General features: G+C 39.4%; 1 pseudogene; it reads right to left on the bottom strand.

Annotated features, from left to right (window-relative positions):
• Positions 1 to 3,081: 3,081 nt before the first annotated feature.
• Positions 3,082 to 4,889, bottom strand: LOC101718892 (E3 ubiquitin-protein ligase RNF146-B pseudogene; annotated as a pseudogene).
• Between the last annotated feature and the right edge of the window lie 15,687 nt (positions 4,890 to 20,576).

The raw sequence follows: 20,576 nt of genomic DNA, 5'->3' as shown, positions 1-20,576 counted from the left end.
CTAAGGGTGCATACATCTTTGGTGGACATGGGAGAAAGGCTCCAGGAGACTTATCCACATTTAACTTAAGAGAAGATAAAGAGTCTTTTTCCTTTTCAAGCCCCATCGTACATACAGCTGCTAACTCTGGCTTGATGTTCACCACCTTCTCCCTCATCTCTGGTCCCTGCATGGCAGGGAAGCTCTGCCTCTGCAGCAGCCTGTGGTCTTTGCAGGTCTATTAGAATTTGTGTTAGAAAACTCTGCTCATAGTGATTTGAAAATCTGTCTCACATGTTTGCTTTTTATTGGCGTTTTTGGCAATTCAGAGCAAGTGAAATTCCTCCACCCACTGTTCTTTCAACATCTGAATGTGGCTCTCAGTCTTTCCTTCAGTTTAAACCCCAATTTCTTTCAGGTTTAATTTCTCTTACATGAATGATCTTGGGTCCTTGCACTAGCTGGATCCCTCTTTCTAGTGTTGAAGGACAAAATTACAACAAGTCTAGTTTTGCAGATTTTAATTAGATTTATTTATGATTCTAGAATTAGGAATTAGTCTGCACCAAAAAATAGCTCAGAATTGCTCTGCCCTAACACACACAGGGTTGTACAGGCAGAGAAGAGAAAGTGATATACAGAAAATGGAAACCTGATTGGTTATCACTCATGTCTGTTTTGTTTGACTATGGTTTGAAAGTTTGGCTGCTTATGATTGTCTGAGACTCTGCTACTTCTTACACTACTAGGGTCCAGTCTATGTACACATCAAGTTAGGTTGTAGTTCATTACGTGCAGAGAAACCTTTAGGTCGAACTTAAAATATGTGTGGGGGCAACTTTAGGCAAAACTTAACACTAGTTAGTTTAAATCATTTTTTAAAATGCTGTGCTCAGAATGGTTTGCAGCACTCCAGAAATGATCTGATAGGTGGTACATGCTGTATTAAACAGTTTGGGGTTAAAACTCTCTTCCTATATTTCTTTTAGAGCAGCTCTAGACATTTGGGTAACCATGTGGCATGAGTATCTCTTGCAATATTTACAGTTAAGTGAAATTCTTGTTTTTATCAACACCCTCCCTGTCGTACATGGCAACTTTAGAGTCAAGGAACATTTGGGGAGGATTTGATACCATAGAGTTAGTTCCATGTGCACCCTGATGGACTCTGGTCAACCAGTTCTGATGCTGCTAACATTAGATAGAAGCTGGGGCTCCATCAAGACCTCATTCTTAGAGTAGAGTTCAGTGACTGGGGACCAAATCCAGAAATCCAGGCTAGTTGGCAGGGCTATATTCTAGCATCTGATGAGAGATATGGGCATCACTGAAAATTCTGCAGCACTATGGTTTTTGGCCAGAGAAGATAATTAAAAACCAAAGCATTAATCTACATGTTAGATAATAAGCAAGGCACACTTATTACCTTGGAAGAACTCAAACCTTCTTTGGTGCAGATATTTGCCAGCAAAGATCTTAACACATAGGTACAAAATATCCAGAATACTGGGAATAGTACAGAGAGACTCGGTTCTGGGAGCTAAAAATTAAGAATGTAGCGTGGATAGCAGTCTTCAGTCATGGGAAAACCAAACGCAAGTCAGGAGTCAGATGTGGAGCACTAAGGTCAGAGATTGAACTTCAGCTTTGAGCAACTTATTTCTTACAGGCTGTGGTCTTAGCTTCAGAGCAAGAGAAAGTGAGAGGGCCTTGTCTTTGTTTTCCAGTAGCATGCGGGACTCAAATTCTCCTATGTTCTCTGGCTTTACCAATGAGATCCCTTGCTCTCACCCTCATCACTGAGATTATTACGCATGACCTGTTCAGGAGCACATTGTTGTCTGATGTTCCTAACTAGTAATAAATGGTATAGGTGCAAAATACAAATTAATTGATTTCCATTCTCTACTTATTAGCTTTTATATACTGATATCACGATTCTTTCCCTTGTCTTCAACTTAAAATCAATGCTGTTTTTATGAATTCTCATTGTATGTTTTGCTTTCCCTTCACAACTTTGGCTTCAGAGATAAAGAAATTGTCATTTGTGTAATGATTTATTTGGTGTCTGTCCCTGATAGACTGGGAGGTCTGTGAAAAAAGGAACTACCTCTGCCTTATTCTTTTCTTCCCTAGTACCATGGCTAGCAGTTGTTGTTCATAAACATTAGATGAAGCAAATCATAGCTAGAGTTGGAATTCCACTTTGGGACCAGTATTTCTCCACTGGGCCCTACATATAGTTTTGGAATTAAAACATTTACCACCTGGCCCACTTCATTATTTAACTTTCTTGGCTTTAAGTGTCTGCCAGCCACTTCCAGCCACTTGACCTAATCCAGTCACTCATTTTGCTTGTTTTCTTCTCCATTTTCCTGTCTTTGGAATCCAATTTCTTCCATCTCTATTCTCTGGCTTCTGAAGTGGGCTTTCTTTCTTTTTTTATAAACTATTATTTATTAAATTATATATTTTTTAATCCAAAAGAAAAATGCAGACAAGAGAAATCTCAGACTACAAGGGCTAGACAGCAAAGCTTATGGGAAGGAATGCCATGAAATGTGTTACAAAGATTCTGAATCAAAAATTATTAGCTGTTTTCTTTACATTTCCATTTCAATAACTTTACCATAAAATTGGTGTTACTCATCTATTTTTAAACCAAACTCATATCTATCTCCACATTACTTTAAGCTTCTTGCTCATAATGATACCAACATCTCACAGGTGCCAAATTTTAGTAATACTTTTATGCCAATCCATGCAGAAAAATAACAATGCCAGTCAGGTGAGGACCATTAATGCACAGATAATATACACACACTGGCAAAAACTAAAGAAATTTTAAAACAAACTACAAAGAAAGCAGACGTCAAGAAAACTGGGTTATTACTAAACAGTCTCAACTATTAACCAAGTTCCTTACATTAAATAATTATTTCTCAACAGAGACATGTTAGACATTTAGTTTTTCAGATTTATCCTTCCCAGATCCATTCCCACCCATTTCCCAAAATGCACTACTAGGCATGAGTATAATGTTATGTGGGGAGAAATTTACAGATAGCCATCCAACTGTGGACACAGACCGGAAGCACCTATTTAAACTTTTGTTACTGTGAACTGCCCATCAGGTCTTCTGGATCTGATGCTCACTGTTCCACCCCCTGCTACAGAGCGGTCAGTTCCTGATCAATCAGCTACTGTCTGGTTTGCATTGGGCCCCAGTAGTTTCTGTTGGGTCAAGGAATGCTGTGCAATAACTGCAGATACATCCTCACTATCACTACTGGCATCTGAAGCGGCTTCTTCCGTGGAGGTGTCTGGCGCCCTGCCTGCAGATGGGGATTCATGGTCTTCTTCTCCTTCTCCCCTATGACTCCTCTCATTTATGATGTCTCCACTCAGTTGCAAATGAGTGAAAGAGTCTTCCAGAGAAGTGCCTGCATCAGAGGATGGTGTGGCAGGGCTGGTCAACTGCCCATCCACTGATGTCAGGGACCTCACAGCAGACGACACTGGAGGCTGGACAGACGCTCTGCTCTGTGCTGACATGCTGTCCGCGCTGTCGGCAGAGCTCCCTCTTGCTAGGTTTACAGAATTTGCATCACAGTCCAGCCTAAGTCCAACTACTCCCTTCTTTGGTATATCTCGCTTAATCTTCCTGCGACATCTATGTTTGTTTCTCCTATATTGAACCATATTTTCAAGATCAGCAACATACAGAAACCCAGCAATTAACATATCAGTGTTCTTTTTACCTTTGGCAAAAACATCTTCCAGCTCTCTACTAGTGTGCTCATCATACTGCCCCCACCCATTTCTTCCTTCCTAATACCATGCCTATTTGCCACTCCCTCTGCTTGGGGCCTTGAGTTCTTCTGGCGACAAGAAGGTTCATTTGTCAAGGAAATCCTCAGGAATTTCTTGACGACAAAGGGCACATCGTTTTCCAAGCCACAAAGCTCCCTTTACACACAGATAGCAGAAAACATGCTTACAGGGCAGACTGACTGGGTGAACACATGTTTCCTGACAAATGGCACATTCAGGAACGGTCTGAGAAGGTGCGGCGTTAGAACAGGACTCCTTTGCTTTCCTGTTTGTAGGAAGCATGTTTATTGAGTGATCGATTTCACCACAGCCAGCCATCATTTGTGTTGCAGATCTCACAGGTCTCCCACAAAGACAAAGCATCTTCTTCAATAGCAGTCAGCTAGCTGGCAGCATTTTTCTTCCACTGCTGGTTCATTCTCTGTGCTCAGCCACGGCCGCCGCCACCGCGCAGCCTTTTCTCCTCGGCCTCACAGTCCACAGCCAACGGGGACTCGCGCGCCCGTCACGTGCCTCGCTTTCTTTTTTAATGGATGGTAGACACTATTTTTTCTTGGTTTGTTTTTTCCTGCCTAGGATGAGTGTTCCTGCTTTCAGTCACCACCAGTGTTGGCTTGTGTCTTTCTTATTCTATATCTGTGAGATCTTCTGAAGCTCCTACTGAAGTTCTTCTGCCAATCTGGCCACCCTGAAAAGCTGGACTGTCTGTCTGTAGGTTTTACGTGATGGAGTCAAGGTGACTTCTAGTCAACATTTATTTACTTTGTAGTATAGGACTCCTTTCTCTCCAAACTTCACAGTAGTTTTTAAGGAAGGAGTAGTTTCATAATAAATAGAAAGAGAATTGGGATGACCCAAGACAAGGACACCAGCTCATCACTGAGCTTGTTAGGAGACCCAGGCTAGCAGTGTGCTATGGACAAATCACTTAACCTCTGTGACCCACGGCTTCCAAATTTGTAGAATGAAGGAGTCAGTTCTCCAAGTTCTTTACAACCTTTATGATTCTATCATACTTTGAGTTTTTTAGAAGAAAGTTCTTTAAAGAAATAGTAAGAATAACTGCTAAGTACTTGTAGCTAGCAGTTAACGATTATAGCTTGGATACAGTCAGAACCTTGTGTTAATTTCTTCATAGGCCAAGTTGTATTTACATATGTGCTCTTGACAAAATAGGTATTGGCTTTTTAGATTTTTTAATTACCTTGAGACTAGTGTATTGACATAGTTCTCAGAACAATATTAAGAGGAAAGGGAACTGCTTATGATTCTAACAATCTTGAAATAGGTTACTTTCTCTTTGGTATTTAGGTTGACATTTATTTTTCTTTTTCAGTCAAATTGATTTAAATATCATTATCCCCAAAGTGCATCAAAGTGTAACTGCACTGTCCATTTTGGCTTCACTCAGCTATTACCTTGTAATTCATCTTTTACAACCAAATTTACCTCATGTACAGGACAACAAGGCAGAGTCAGAATATTAGTTATGCCTTTCTGAGCAAGTTTAGTGTCTAATGCAATAGAAACAAAAATACAGGATGAGAAACATTTGCTCACTGGTAAATGGCTGATTTGGAGGTACTCATTTGAAAGAATATATCTTAAGAGGTACAAATGAATTGTATTGTATTAAAAAAGGAAAACTGTAAATCAATTCCCACAAAAAGTAATACAACTGTTCATGAATGCTCTGTCTGTAAGCAATTTGGTTTGCAAAAGAAAGCATTTGGGAAAATTTTGCTTCTGTTCACAAACTCCGCATTGGATGACAAACATGACCATGGCCATCTTCCCCACACAAACACAAATGCAGCCATCTTCCTCAAAATCCTAAAACAAATTAAGTTTGTAAACAGAGGCACCACTGTATTTCCATTGAAAGTATCTCCCAGAATGGTTACACCTTGCACAACAGGGATTAATTGTAAGGTTTAAGTAACCCAAAGGTTTGTAAAGCCCACCAAAAAGCAGAGAGAATCTTTTGGGATGCAAGACTTACTGGTTCCAGATAGAATATCTTGTATCTCATGAGGTCAAGAGTCCAGAAAAACAAGGAAAGAAATCCTCTGTTAACTGGGAATTTAAATATTTTTGGTAAGCTATTTTTTTCAAAATCTAATTTTTTCTAATTGAGATTCCAAATCTGTAGAAGAAGGGATAGGATTTATCCTGGAGGGGTCCCCTACTACCATCTTTATTAAGTATATGTCATAATATTAATGTGTGTGTAGTTGAAACTGTTGGAACTAGACATAAACCTTGGCATTTCTCCCACAGATTTTCAGCTGAGTTTGTGTTGCCAATGTTATTTTTATAACTAAACAGCTAGTGCCCATTTTGGGGGCAAAGAAGAGTTTTGTCTGACAAAAGCAGACAATGAAGAATAAATCTTAGATCTCTGTAGGGCTTCCACATTGTGAGGAGTTTGTACTGTCACTGTCTAAGCCCCTCATCTTTCAACCCCAGTCCTCCTCAGCTTCTAAACTTCTTTCCATCCCCATAGGTCACTCTTCCCTCAATCAAGCCTTCAAACCTGAAACCCCCAAGCCTAGATTTGCAACACCAACCATCTTAAGGAACTGTCTTAGAAACTTCTCCCAGAAATCCTCATTTATTCAAATTAAAGAAAAATAATTTTTTTCTTTCAAATATTGAAGGCTGAGGGAGGGGCTTAAGAAAGGATATAGAAGTTTAGAAAACTAAACAAAGTTAACACACAACCACTATAAATAGACTGGAAATCATTGAATTCTACAAACTTATTGTTAGATTGAAAAACAAACTGGAAAACAGAAAAAGACACTATATCAAAATGTAAGAGATAGCACAATGTGATGGTTGTTCATCAGAATCTACCTACTGTGGTTTAGGCACTGTCTCATCATTGAGACACAATACCTGACAGCTACAAATTAAAAGAGCAGAGGTTTATTTTGGCTCACATGTCAGTCCATGGTTGCCCAGTTCCTAAGATGGAACAGTGTGGCAGAAGGACACAGTGGAGGAAAAACTGCTTACATCGTGGTAGCCTGGAAGCAGAGAAAGAAGGAAGGAGCCAGGAGAGAAGTGGACCCTATCAGGTCACAACCCCAGTGACTGCCTACAACCAGGTCCCACCTCCTAGCAACAAGTCAGCTATAGGGCCTCACAATTAAATCACCCTCCAAACCCCTGTTACGAGCACATGAGACTCATAATACCCTATTTTTCCACGGTGATAAAGACGTACTTGGTGCACTGCCCAAACAAGCACCACATCAGCATTAACCCTCGTAGTGATAGGTCAGTCGAGTGGCCATATTCTGGCCACTGGAAGGGACGTGTGCGACTTCTAGAAAAGCCTGCAATGCCTTAGAAGCATGCACCTCCACATTCCTCCCCTTTTCTGCTAGCTGCAATCTGGACAAAAAACCTATACACACAAGGAAAATTGAGCGCTGGAGAAAAAACAAGATAGAAGAAGAAAGCTGGGTTCCTGAATCGCTGTATGGGCAAAGCCTCCTGCAAATCTGTAACACACAGCACACACACACACACACACACACACACACACACACAGCCTGAGCTACTAGGTGAGAGAGAAATTCACCTCTGTCTGAGCCATGGTGTTTTGGATCTCTTTGTTATGGTGGTTCATTCTGATGGTAGGTAATAATTTAGGTGTTGTTCCTTGGCAGTTAAATCAAATATGTTGAATTTTGTCAATAACCTTGTCATTGTCCTGTTGGTGAGAAATCCACTGCAATATGTCTGTCCCTGAATATAAGCCCTATAAAGACAGGAACTTTTCCTCCCCTGTGCTCATATGTTGTACAAAAGTAATAAACATGTGCCAAGCCAAACATCAGTGCCAAGTAATGCTCCCCAGTGATGATGGTGATGACAGATATCATCAGTCTTCTTGAAGCAAATCTGTATTTCCTCATCTTCTCTGTTCAACTGCAAACTTGGCTGAGTTCAGCAGGAAGGAAACCTGATGGTAACCTCAGTGGTTCTCTGTGCCAGATTGTCACAGATAATAAACACTGGACTCAAGAGTACCCTTGGTGTCTGTGTTACTCAGCTTCCTGATACCTTGGCAAAATACTTGCAATAACCAAAAAAAAAGAATGATTTGTTTTGGTTCATCATTGGTGCCACTTCTCTTGGGTCTATGGCAAAGCAGAACAGCACTGCAGGAAGCACATAGCGAAGTAAAGCTATTCACCTCATGGTGCCCAGGAAGTGAAAGAGAGAAACCCGAAGGGGCTGTGGGCATGATATCTCCTTCATGAGCACACACCAGATGACCTAACTTCCTCCCTCTATACCTCATCTCTTTTTTTGTTTTGTTTTGTTTGTTTGTTTGTTTTTTGGTACCGGGGATCAACCTCAGGACCTTCCACTTGCGAGGCAGGCGCCGGAACCACTGAGCTAAATCCCCAGCCCCAATGCCCCATCTCTTAAAGTCTTCACATACCAATAGCAGCAAGCTTAGCACCACTCTTTTAACATATGGGGCTCTTGGGAACATTCCAGGTCCAAACTATAGCAGGCATAGTTTTCTCCAAGTTACAGCGTTTTCTTTTTGTTAGTTCCTCTCCAGCAGCAACTTCTTTCACCAAACCAGTGACTGGACTGTTATCATGAAGTTCTCAATAGAAAATTAGTATAGTCTTGTAACAGTGTGTGTTCTCTGCGCTGAATGTTTCCCATCGAAGAAGGCCAATATACAACAGTTATAGCTAAAATGGTATTAGAAAATGTGTGTCCTTTGTGGGTTATTCCTGGAGAAATCACCAGTGGTAGAGGCATTCATGTCACCAGATTAGTTATAAAACAGTTAAATAAGGTATTATAAACACAATGACAGTATCATTTCCCCAGTCATCCTCAGTCTTCTGCAAAGATTGAGATGACATTTTAAAAAAACTGAAATTGACAATGCTAAGTCAGCTGAATTGCCTTGGGCAAAGGTTACCATTGACCTTTATGACAATTAGATTTACCTCTACTCGAAACACAAACTAACATGCTCCAGAAGCAGTTATGAAACAGTCTTTGAAAGATCTGTGCCCCTCATAACAGAACCTTATATACATTCTATTCTTATAAACTCTGACATGACTCAGTGCCACAAAACTTTAATGCATTATGCCAAAGAATATTTTCACCAGATAAAATTAAAAAAAGCCCTTCATGATCCACCAACTGATGTCAATTAGACCTTTTGCAATCTGGAACCTGGAGAGTGGCTCTTTTGAAGACAATGCCAGAGAAAGAATGGCCTTGAATCTGTTGAAAGGAATCATACCAAATTCTCACCATCCACACTGTGTCAACGCTTCAAGGCCTTGAGCCTTGATCCACATATCTTAGCCAAAAACAGACCTCCAAGCCCATGGAAATATAACCTGTTGGAGACTTCAGCATAAAACATCCAGAAGCAGATGACAGCCTAGACATGGTTAGCTTTCCCAAAAATCACAGATTAGAACTTCTCTATCATCATAAAACTTCTGTCACTCTTCTTTTCCCTGTGTCTTCTGTTTATGCAGGGAAAAATAATGCTATGATTACGATTTCACAATTGATAACTTTTGGAGGAAACCTACCTGAATGTTTGATATGCCACATTAAACCCAAATCCCTGTATGAGCTTAGAGATCTACCTCATCCTATAACAGATTTCACTTATAGTCCATGTACGACAATTTAGCCAGATTGCACACTTGATCCTCTCTATAGATTAGGCATTGGGATCCACATTTCCAATTCCTTTTATAAATCTAATAGGTAAATCATACAAAGAGGGTTTTGCAGTTATATTATGCTACAACTGAACAAGAAAACCAAAGAGAAAGAAACTGTGGCAGTTTGAAGAAAAATTCATAAGCCTCAATATTGTCAGCAGCCTGTCACCATACAGACAATAATGAAGCCTGGGATAATATGACTAGTGCTTCTCCTTTCATGACCTTACACACAAGGTGTTCCAAAGGGAGCCTCTGTGCCCTTCAAAGAGATGTTTTCATCTGGGAGGATTTAGTGAACAGCCATATACATGGGCAACCGCATGTCCAATAAGAGGCCAACATGGGGCTTCAAATAGAACCACTATCATTCCAGAGCCAATTGGAAACTGATCATTGGTCCACATGTCTATAAACTAAAGATTAAAGAATTTGCCAGAAGGAATAAATCATTCCAAATGGGCACCTTTTCACAGAATACTTCCTCCCTGGTTTGCTATGAATATAAATATGGTAATGATTAGAAATCTCTTAAACATTAATTACTGTAACTGACTCTGCTACAAAGCTTATGATTGCGTAACAAGCTTCTTTACTCTTTTGCTAACGTTGCTGTAGGTGACAAGATTTCTTTGAACCCAAGTTGGCTGAATGAGGGGAGTGTGAGTAACCTCCTGCTGCCCTTGTAGCCATAGATCCATTGTTACAGAAACTGTTGCAAGAAATCAGCAAGCAGGCTATGGTTAAAACAATTAGAGTACTCTTCTGGCTCTTTCTTTGATTTATTTAATTTTAGTTGTTTTGGTGCATGGTGCCTTTGTTATGGAGCTCCTTGGTTGAGAAGCGTATTGTGCTGCTTGGTATTATCATCCTGAAAATCATCATGATAGTCTTCCCTGGTGCACTGTATTATTTAAAGAGTCTTAAATGTATCCAGCTGTGGTGATGCACACCTGTAATCACAGCACTCTGGGAGGCTGAGGCAGGAGGATCTCAAGTTTATGCCAAACCTGGACAACTTAGTGACTTAGCAAGACTCTGTCTCAAAATTTAAAAATAAAATAAATAAAATAAAATAAAATAGAGGATGTAGCTCAGTGTTTACTATATTCAGACATCTATGTGTATGAAATGGTCTCATCCAAAGCAGAATGACAAAAAAAATGTGAACAAAAAGAACCACTCAGTGAGCTGGATGTCATGACTTAGGAATTCCATAGTAAGACCCAATGAGTGACCAAATCCTATGACTCCAATGGTCTCAGATAGTGCCATTAATGGCCCATGTCTGAATCAAATTTCAAGACTGAGGCTAACCCAAAAGGGGAATTGTTAAAACAAATAAGAAGTCTGTTAGCCTGAGACTGTCTCTCAACCAGAGCTCTTGTGTAACTAACCTGGAACATAATTTGGAAATGTTCATTGTAAGTTACTTTAAAAAAAAGCCTTTAAAAGTGTGCTGTTCCTATTGTAAGAGCTGCCAGAATTTCTTCTGGTTTGGAGTACTACTCAATTCACAAATTGATCTTTGCTCATGCTCTGTTAAATTTTATTTGTCTAAAGTTTTTCTTTTAACAGTATGCCTTTACTGATTTTCTTTTTTTGTCATAATACAACACACATTTCAAATGGGTAAAAATTAATATAATTTAAAGTATCTTAAGATAAATTGCCTTTGAGGCCAAAAACATACACTGACAGAAAGACGGCCTTTAGGAAAGGCTGGGAATATTGGGATATTCACATGCAGAACATTGAATCTAGACCCATATCTCTCCACATACTACACTAAAATCTAAATGGATCAAAGAACTAAATGTTAAAGTAGAAACACTTAACCCACTGGGAGACAAAATAAGTAAAACTCTTGAAGTCATAGGCATAGGCAAGGACTTTCTGAACAGAATCCTGGTTGCACAGGAAATAATACCAAGAATCAACAAATGGTATCATACCAAATTAAAAAGCTTCTGCACAGTCCTTTACTTTTACAACCAACAGAGTGCAAAGACAACTTACAGATAGGAAAAGAATTTATGACACTGATTCCGCAGACTGATAACTAATATCTAGAATCTATAAAGAAACCTAAAAAAATTAGCTCCCCCAAAACAAAAGATCTAATAAAAAATTAACAAATGAAATGAATAGTTTCTTCACAGAAGTACAAGTGGCCAATAAATACATGAAGAAATGCTCAACATCTCTGGTCATTGAGAAATGCAAATTAAAACAACACTGACATTCCATCTTGCCCCAGAAAGAATAGATATCATGAAGAAATCAAATAATTATAAATGCTGGTGAGGCTGCAGGGGGAAAAAGGAACCTTCCTATATTGCTGATAGGGATGTAAATCAGTATGGTGATTCCTCAAAAAATGAAAACAAGAAATAATATCATTTGACTCAGCTATTTCCCTTCTAGGTATCTTCTTAAAAGAGCTAAATACATTGTATTACAGTCATACATGCATACCTATGTTTACAGCAGCACAGTTCATAATAGGTCAATCTGGAAGCAGCCTATATGTCCATCAACAGATGAATGGATAAAAGAAGTGTGGTATTTGCACACAGTAGAGTACTGCTCTGCCATAAAGAAAGATAAACTTGAGTCATTTGTAGGAAAATGGATGCACCTTGAGACTATAATGTCAAGTGAAATAAATCAGACACACAAGCTTAAATATCGCATGGTTTCTCTCCTTTGAAAAACCCAAATTACAAATAAAGAGCAAAATAGAAGATAGTTAAGAGGAAGTAGGGAGATAGATCTTTCTAAAATGGGAAAGGACTCAAGAGATGAAGGGAGTGAGGAGGGAAGAGAGGGAGGAATGGGGGATGAAAAAATGAATTAGGATGTATTATATACATGTACCAATTCCACACAAGGGATGGAAACATTTTCTACTGCAAATATGTACTAATAAAAAAGCCATACTTAAAAAAAAGATAAACTGCCTTTGAATGGAAGATTCCTTCTCTGTACTTTGAGGTCTATAAGACATTTTAAACTGAAAAATAAAGACTGCTTAAACAAAGTCAAAGTAAAGGAGCACCTGAAGTTTTTCTTTTTGCTTAATTGCTGTGGCACTCAAATGCTTGGATGGCTGAGTATAATGTTTTCTTTAGACATTAGGCACCAATGCTTTTACAGAACAATTTAGATGCTGTGAATTTTGCCATTTGGTAGCACTGAAATGGCTCTTGCTTCCATCACTCCCATAGAACTATTAACTTGCATTCATATTAATTTTTGCTACAAATCTTACAAAATGGTATATTTATGTCTACATTCTATTTTAAAGCTGTGTATTTGGTGTCCATCAATTGTTATTGGAGGTTCAGTGATCATCCTGTCCCTTTATGTAAATGCCATGCCTTCATCATCTTCTAGACTACAGCTAACTGTGGCATCAGTCACGTCTTTCTGGTCTCTTTTGAGTTCCTCCAACAGTCAAAAATTGAAAGGAACTTTTATTCCTGAGCCCATGATGCTGCTGTCTTTTGGCATGCAGATAAATAACAAGATGGGGTGAGATCATTGAGGAAAAGTGTGCTCACAGCTATGAAGAGACTTTCAGACTCCTGCCTCCTTCCTCCTTCTCCAGAGATAGAAAAAAATCATAGACTGGTGGCAAAGCCGGTTCTTCAGGAAGTCAGTCTGCTTTAACATGAACATACCTGAGTCCACACCATGGGATGTGAAAAAATGACAAGCCAGAAGACAATCCAGCAACTCAGTGGCAAAAGCTATGGAGGGAGACAGATGCAGGAATCCTCAGATTACGGTAGCTCAGCTGCTCATGGTACTTACTTGCCTGTGGCTGTGATTGAGGTTCATATTTTGTTTTGTGGTGTTCTTATTGTGGAAGAATGAGAAAAATAACTAGAAAGCAAACCTTTATCAGGATTCTAGGACAAAAAGTAACTTCCAGGCTCTATCTTTCAACTTTTGACATTCTTTATTCCTGTCCTAAGAACTGTTCAGCACAGTTAAGTGGAGGGGCCAAAAAATCTTGGCAAAACAAATGAAGATTCAGTTTTATATTTAGAGCTATGCTTTAGAGGGCAAGAAGACAGAGAGATACAGCTATCTCACACATATGGAAATAGTCAGGCTGAATTAACAGGCATTTTTGAGTGAATCTAGAGCTAACCAGAAAATCTAACAATGTCTCTCCCTATTCAAGAATCCTAGTTAAGTGGAACTTACTAGGTGCTACTGTTGAGTCCTTGGGAGCAGGGCTTTTCAAGTTGGTGGGATTTATGTCTGTGCATACATTGCATAATGAGGTTGGTATTAACAAACACTGTTGTTGATTCTTCAAGTGTTTCTGTGTGTTTTAATATTTGCTGTGTTTTAATAAACATCTATAATCTCTGGGATATATAGTATGCTTCTCAAACTGGCATTAACAAATCCTGTTGGGAGCAACACTTTGCACTCTTATACCTTATAAGAACATAAACTGTATTAACCAACACACTACCAAGCCCTTAGAAGATTAGTCTGTGGGTCTTAAATGTTTCCGTGCCCTTGGTCATTTCTCCTGGTGGTAGAACTACTTAGATTATTTGTCTACTGGCAGTCCAGCTGGTCACAGCCAAAACTACCTAGGACAAGTCCCACTTGGGGCAAATTATCAGTGAGGATTTACAAGTACTTCCCTTATTACCTCCTGCCAGAAATCATAATCAGGATACCTTGTTAGAAGCAAAATAAATTGGTAGTGGGAAACTTGCCAGTGATGAGAATTGGTTTCCAAATCCTTGGAGTGGCCTCAAAGCAGCTCCATCTGACTGGTTAAGCAAGTTGCATGGTCTAGCCAATCAGAATATTCAAGAAGCCTGGCAAGCAATTTTGTCTAGTTTGTCTGCTGCAGTGTCTTCTGGCAATAAAGGTGGAAATGAAGCTTGAATCTACTATTATAACACCTCTTTCTTTCTCCTGCTGCCAGGCTACCTTCTTCCTTGCTTTACCTTCTTTAAAGGCCTGAGATAATCCCAAAGCTATTGTAGAAAAAAAAGAATGGCATAAAGGGTTTTGTCCTTTCTGTGAGATAGATCAGATCATCACTCACTGCTCTCTTCCTTTTCTTGCAGTGCCTCTCAGCCCCTCACATGTTCCACAGCCAGGAGGAAAGAAATTACACCTCACCCCATTACCCTCTGCTTTTTTTCCTTTTTTCTTGTGGAACCAGAAAGCTAAGTTTTGAAAGTCACTTTCAGCCAAGACTTATTTAACATTGTGTGCTGTGCAACACTGCCAGGATGAGATTGACTTACCAAATAAAGAGACATTAGAAATCCACAGAGTCAGATCAATCTTTAATGAAAAACCAACAAACATTAAAAAGCTGCCACTAAGTAGTGAGGAGTTGAAGGCAACTGCAGCTAATTGGCACCCATAGGCTTTCACTCACTGCCAAGTTCCAGGGAACTGGCTCTCAACCCAGCTCTACCAAATTAGGCCAGGGCTTGTGTTGCTAAGTTGCTAATTAGGGTTCTGTGAACTGCAGAGCACCCCTATCCAAATACAGTTTCCTCTCTACATGGGTATTTCTCTGAAACCCAAAAAGTTCTAAATGCTCCCCAAAACTCTTGGTGCCATTTTGTAACTTGCCTTGATTAGTGAGATGAAATTGCTAAGCAGCTTCTGTTCTTACCACATGGTGTAATATCAACTCCCTAACAACCGGGAAACTGAAAAGGGTGGAAATATATTTGGAATGAGAAATGTGGTTTGTATTGGTGCAGCAATATGCGGTGATTTATGAAATCTGATCTTGTATTTTAAACTTCTAATTCTCAGGGTTTTTCTGGTCAACTGGTTTCCAAAACAGTTTTTCTCACTCCTAGCTGTACACTAGTATTCCCTGGGGTGGAGAACTGCTGTCCAACACATGAGTGTCACTCAGCAGCTCTGGGCTGAAGCCAAGAAATCAGTAATCCCCCTTTCACTTCATGTCTTTGGTTGATTGCAGTAAGTGAAGCTTGGTTGAGAATTATTGTTCCACAGAAACAGGAGTTGTTTTAAATAATTTTTACAAGTGCATAACGGGAAAAATTATTCTATAGAACTCTGAAAACTTCATTCTTATAATCCCCCTGGTTGGCTTCATGGCTTAGAAAATATCCATTCCTGGAGCAGTTTTTATCTGCAAATGATTTATTTTCAGAGATGCTGAGCAACTGAGCAAGGGTTCTTTATCTGTGTTGAGACTGTTGTACTGCAGTACTGCAGCCTGGGTGGTTTCAACAACTGAAATTCATTTTTCTCACCATTCTGAAGCCTGCGAGTCCAAGATCAAGGGGTTTTCAGTGTTGTTTTCCCTGAGGCCTTGCAGAAGGTCATCTTCTCCTCCTGTTCTCACACAATCTTCTCTCTGTGGGCCTCTGTCCTGATCTCCTCACCTCATGAAGACACCAGTCATATTTGAATCATGGCCTCATTTTACATCAGTGACCTCATTAGAGACCCTGTCTCCAAAAATAGTCCCATTCTGAGGTACTCGAGGTGGTATGTCAACATATGAATTTGAGGGCAGGGGAACACAGAATTCAGCCCATACCAGGCCCTTTGAAGTCATAGTAGATATTTTTTCTTTAGTGGTAGTATGTGGGGTGGGGGAAAGTGTTTCATTTTAGGAAAGTTTATTTTTTAAAAAAGACACTGAGAATAAACTCCAAGTTGCCTGGGCATGTATGATATAAAGATCTTGAACTGTGGCCCATCATGATGGGAGATGGTGCCAGAGGAAGGAAGTCTCTCTCAGGACCCACTGAAGCTCCAGAGCTGGGTATTTCAAGAGATGCCTTGTAAAGATGTAACTGCTCACCTACTCATGCAGCTGTCAATCGCCTCCATTGTTCAGAACACCTAGACAGCCCCATATGCATTAATACCATGGTGTAATAGACTTTTCTTTTCCAAGAGAGCTCTGCTTTGTTGGCTCATAAAATTTATATTATTTTAAAAGATAAAGCAGTATGTCCCATATGTGAAGTCTAGGCTTTCCTTTTCTAGATATTTGTTAAAATACAAAAAAGTCAATATTTTCACCCTAGTAATCATTCCTCTAAATACAAAAAGTCAGAGTAATGATTGGCAGCAAAATTCAGCCTCTCCAAGATCTGAATCCAAACCTGGATAATAGCAACTTGGTGAGGAGAAAAAGAGAAGTAGATTTCCAGGAGTCAAGAGGGAACTGACAGGAAAATTAGAAGTTGCAGAGAAGTTACAGAGATGGACCAGAGAAACTGGAGAGATGGACCACGACACAGAGAAAAGAACGCATGAGGGAAACATGGCTCCAGAGATGCAGGGTAAGTACCCGGGGCCAGGAGCACCAGGGAGCAATGGCACCCTGGGCCAGTAGTATGGGCACCAAGAGGAGCACATGGCTGTTCAGAACTGCAAAGGCAGTTTTTGGAAAGGCAGGTTTTGCTTCAGGGGAGCCAAGAGCCAGAGAAGGAGCCCAGCTGTACTTGATCAGGTCCATTTCAGGACAAGGTTGAAAATGGGAGTATGGGACTCAGAACAGCTGGGGGACAGCATCATTGCAAGGTTCCCAGAGTGGTCCTCTCCCAGTGACTAGGGAGACAGCCATAGGAGGCAGCCTCAGGAAGGGAACAGACTGGACAGAGAAACCTAAGAAGGAAGAGAAATCAATCCAGCAGCTGCTAGATGATGCAAAGAAGAATAACATAAGACTGATTGGGGTCAATGAAGAAACAGGAGAGAGTGAAGATGACATAAAAAAACTCTTCACAGAAGTGATGGCAGAAAACTTCCCAAGAAGGGGAAAAGAACTTGACATACAGATAAGTGAGGCATATAGGACTCCAACTAGCCTTGATAAAAAAAAATCTACACATAGGCATATAAGAGTTAAGATTCCAGAAACCCAACAGAAGAACAAAATTCTACAAGCAGTTAGAGAAAAGAAGCAAATCGCATACAAAGGAAAGCCCATCAAAGTCACAGCAGACTTCTCAATGCAAACCCTAAAGGTAAGAAGAGCTTGGAGTGATGTATTTCAGGCCCTAAAATAAAACAGCCTCCAACCCAGATTGATGGACCCTGAAAAACTGTCTTTCAAAATTGATGGAGAAATAAGATAATTTCATGACAAAGAGCACTCTACGAACTTCATGAATACCAAACTAGCACTCCAAAACATTTTGGACAATATCCTAGACAATGAGGATCACAACCCCAGGAAGCCCAGCAGAAAGAATCCATCTAGCATGACAAGAAATTAAATGCAAAGGGGGAGAATCCAACAAAAAGAAAAAAATGACAATGACAAGTCAATAGGTATCAGTTATAACCATCAATGTTAATGGTCTCAATTCACCAATCAAAAGAAATACACCTGGCAGAATGGGTCAAGGAGCAAGATCCAACAATATGCTCTATACAAGAAACACACCTAATTCAAAAATAAACTATAGACTTAAAGTTAAAGGGTGGAAAACAATACTCCATGTGATGGGAACCCCCCAAAAAGTAGGAGTAGCTATCCTCTTTGCAGATCAAGTGGATTTCAAACCAACACTGATTAACAGAGACAAAGAAGGACACTACATTCTTGTAAAGGGAATAATCCAAGAAGAAGAGATGACAATATGCACCAAACACTAGTGCACCCAATTATATAAAACAAATACTAACAGATGTGAAAAATCAAATAAGCACTAATACAATAGCAGTGGAGGACCTCAATGCCCCACTGTCACAAAAAGATAGATCAACCAGACAAAAAATAAGCAACAAAATACTAGAACTCAATAAAAGTCTTGAACAAATGAACTTAACATATTTACAGAGTGTTTCACCCCCACAAAATCAGAATACACATTCTTTTTAGCTGCATATGTGTCATTCTCCAAAATAGACCACATACTCACTCATAGAACATGCGTAAGGAAGTGCAAAGGAATTAAAGTTATCCCCTATATATTATCAGACTGTAGTGTGATGAAATTGGAAATCAATAGCAAAAGAAACTGCAAGAATTTCATAAAAACATGGAAACTGAACAACATACTTCTGGATAACTAATGGGTCACAGAGGAAATTAAAGAAGAAATCAGACAGTTCCTTCAATTAAATGACAATGACAATACAACATATCGGAATCTATGGCACACAATGAAAGCAGTCTTATAAGGGAAATTCATGGCAGTAAATACTCATATTAGGAAAACAGAATGAGCCCAATTAAACAACCTGATGCTGAACCTCAAGGTTCTAGAAAAAGAAGAGCAGGACAACCCCAGAGCTCATACAAGGGAGGAAATTATAAAGATCAGAGGAGAAATCAATGCAATGGAAACTAGGAGAAAAATACAAAAAATCAATGAAGCCAAGAGTTGGTTCTTTGAAAGAATCAACAAAATTGACAAACCCTTAGCCAACCTTATCAGAAAAAGGAAAGAAAGAGAAGGCCCAAATCCATGCAATTAAGAATGAAAAGGGTGAAATTACAACAGACCCAGCAGAAATCCAGAGGATCATCAATACCTACTTCCAGAACCTATACGCCAATAAGATGGACAACACAGAAGAAATGGACAGATTCCTAGATACATATGAATTACCAAAATTGAACAAAGAAGACCTAAAAATTCTGAACAACCCAATATCAACCAATGAAATTGAAAATGTAATGAAAAACTTATCAACTAAGAAAAGCCTGGGCCCTGATGGCTTCACTGCTGAATTCTACCAGACATTTAGAGAGGAACTGCTGCCACTACTGTTTAAATTCTTCAATGAAATTGAAAGGGAAGCAATACTCCCAAATTCATTCCTGGAAGCAAGCATCACCTTGATCCCCAAAGCAGAGAAAGACCCAACTGAAAAAGAGAACTATAGGCCAATCTCACTAATGAACATAGATGCAAAAATCCTTAATAAGGTACTGGCAAATAGAATGCAGAAGATCATCAAGAAGATCATACACCCTGATCAAGTGGGATTCACCCCAGGGATGCAGGGATGGTTCAACATACTCAAATCAATCAATGTAATGCACTATATCAATAGAGCCAAGGACAAAAACCATGTGATTGTCTCCGTAGAAGCAGAAAAAGCACTTGACAAAATCTAACATGCATTTATGATAAAAACCCTACAAAAAATTGGAATAGATGGTCTCTACCTCAAACTAATAAAAGCCATCTATGAAAAACAAACAGCTAATATCATATTAATTGGTCAAAAACTGAAATCCTTCACACTCAAATCAGGAACAAGACAAGGATGTTGACTATCACCACTGTTCAATATAGTTTTGGAAATATTAGCCACACCAATTAGACAAGAGAAAGAAATAAAAGGAATAAAGATAGGAAATGAAGAAATCAAATTGTCATTATTTGCAGATGACATGATACTCTATATAGAAGACTCCAAGAACTTCACCAAAATTCTTCTAGACTTAATAACCAAATTCAGTCAAGTAGCTGGTTACAAGGTCAACATACAAAAATCAATAGCTTTCCTCTACACCAATGACAGACTCACTGAGAGAGAAATAGGGCAAATAATTCCTTTCTCAATAGAATCCAAAAAACTGAAATACTTAGGATTCAACCTAACAAAAGAAATCAAAGATCTCTTCCCTGAAAAGTATAGCACTCTGAAAAGAGAGATTGAAGATGATATCCGAAAATGGACAGACATCCCCTGCTCCTGGGTAGGAAGGATTAATGTAGTGAAAATGGCCATACTTCCAAAACTGCTATATAGATTCACTGCAATTCCAATTGAGATCCCAGCAACATACTTCCTGGACCTTGTGAAAACAATCCAAAAATTCATTTGGAACAAGAAGAGACCCAGAATAGCAAAAGCATTTCTAGGTAAGAGAGACATGGCAGGGGGTATCCCAATCCCCAACCTGCAACTCTACTACAAAACTACTGTGATAAAAACAGCATGGTACTGGCAAAGAAACAGACCTGAGGACCAGTGGAACAGATTAGAAGATGCAGAAACAATGCCAGACACACT

This window comes from Heterocephalus glaber, unplaced genomic scaffold (assembly GCF_053883595.1).
Source record: "Heterocephalus glaber isolate CG9 unplaced genomic scaffold, H.glaber_assembly_v1.0 deba00001461, whole genome shotgun sequence".
NCBI classification, from domain to species: domain Eukaryota; kingdom Metazoa; phylum Chordata; class Mammalia; order Rodentia; family Bathyergidae; genus Heterocephalus; species Heterocephalus glaber.
Note: the sequence above shows the minus strand (reverse complement) of the source record. Positions and strands in the feature narration are given on the sequence as shown.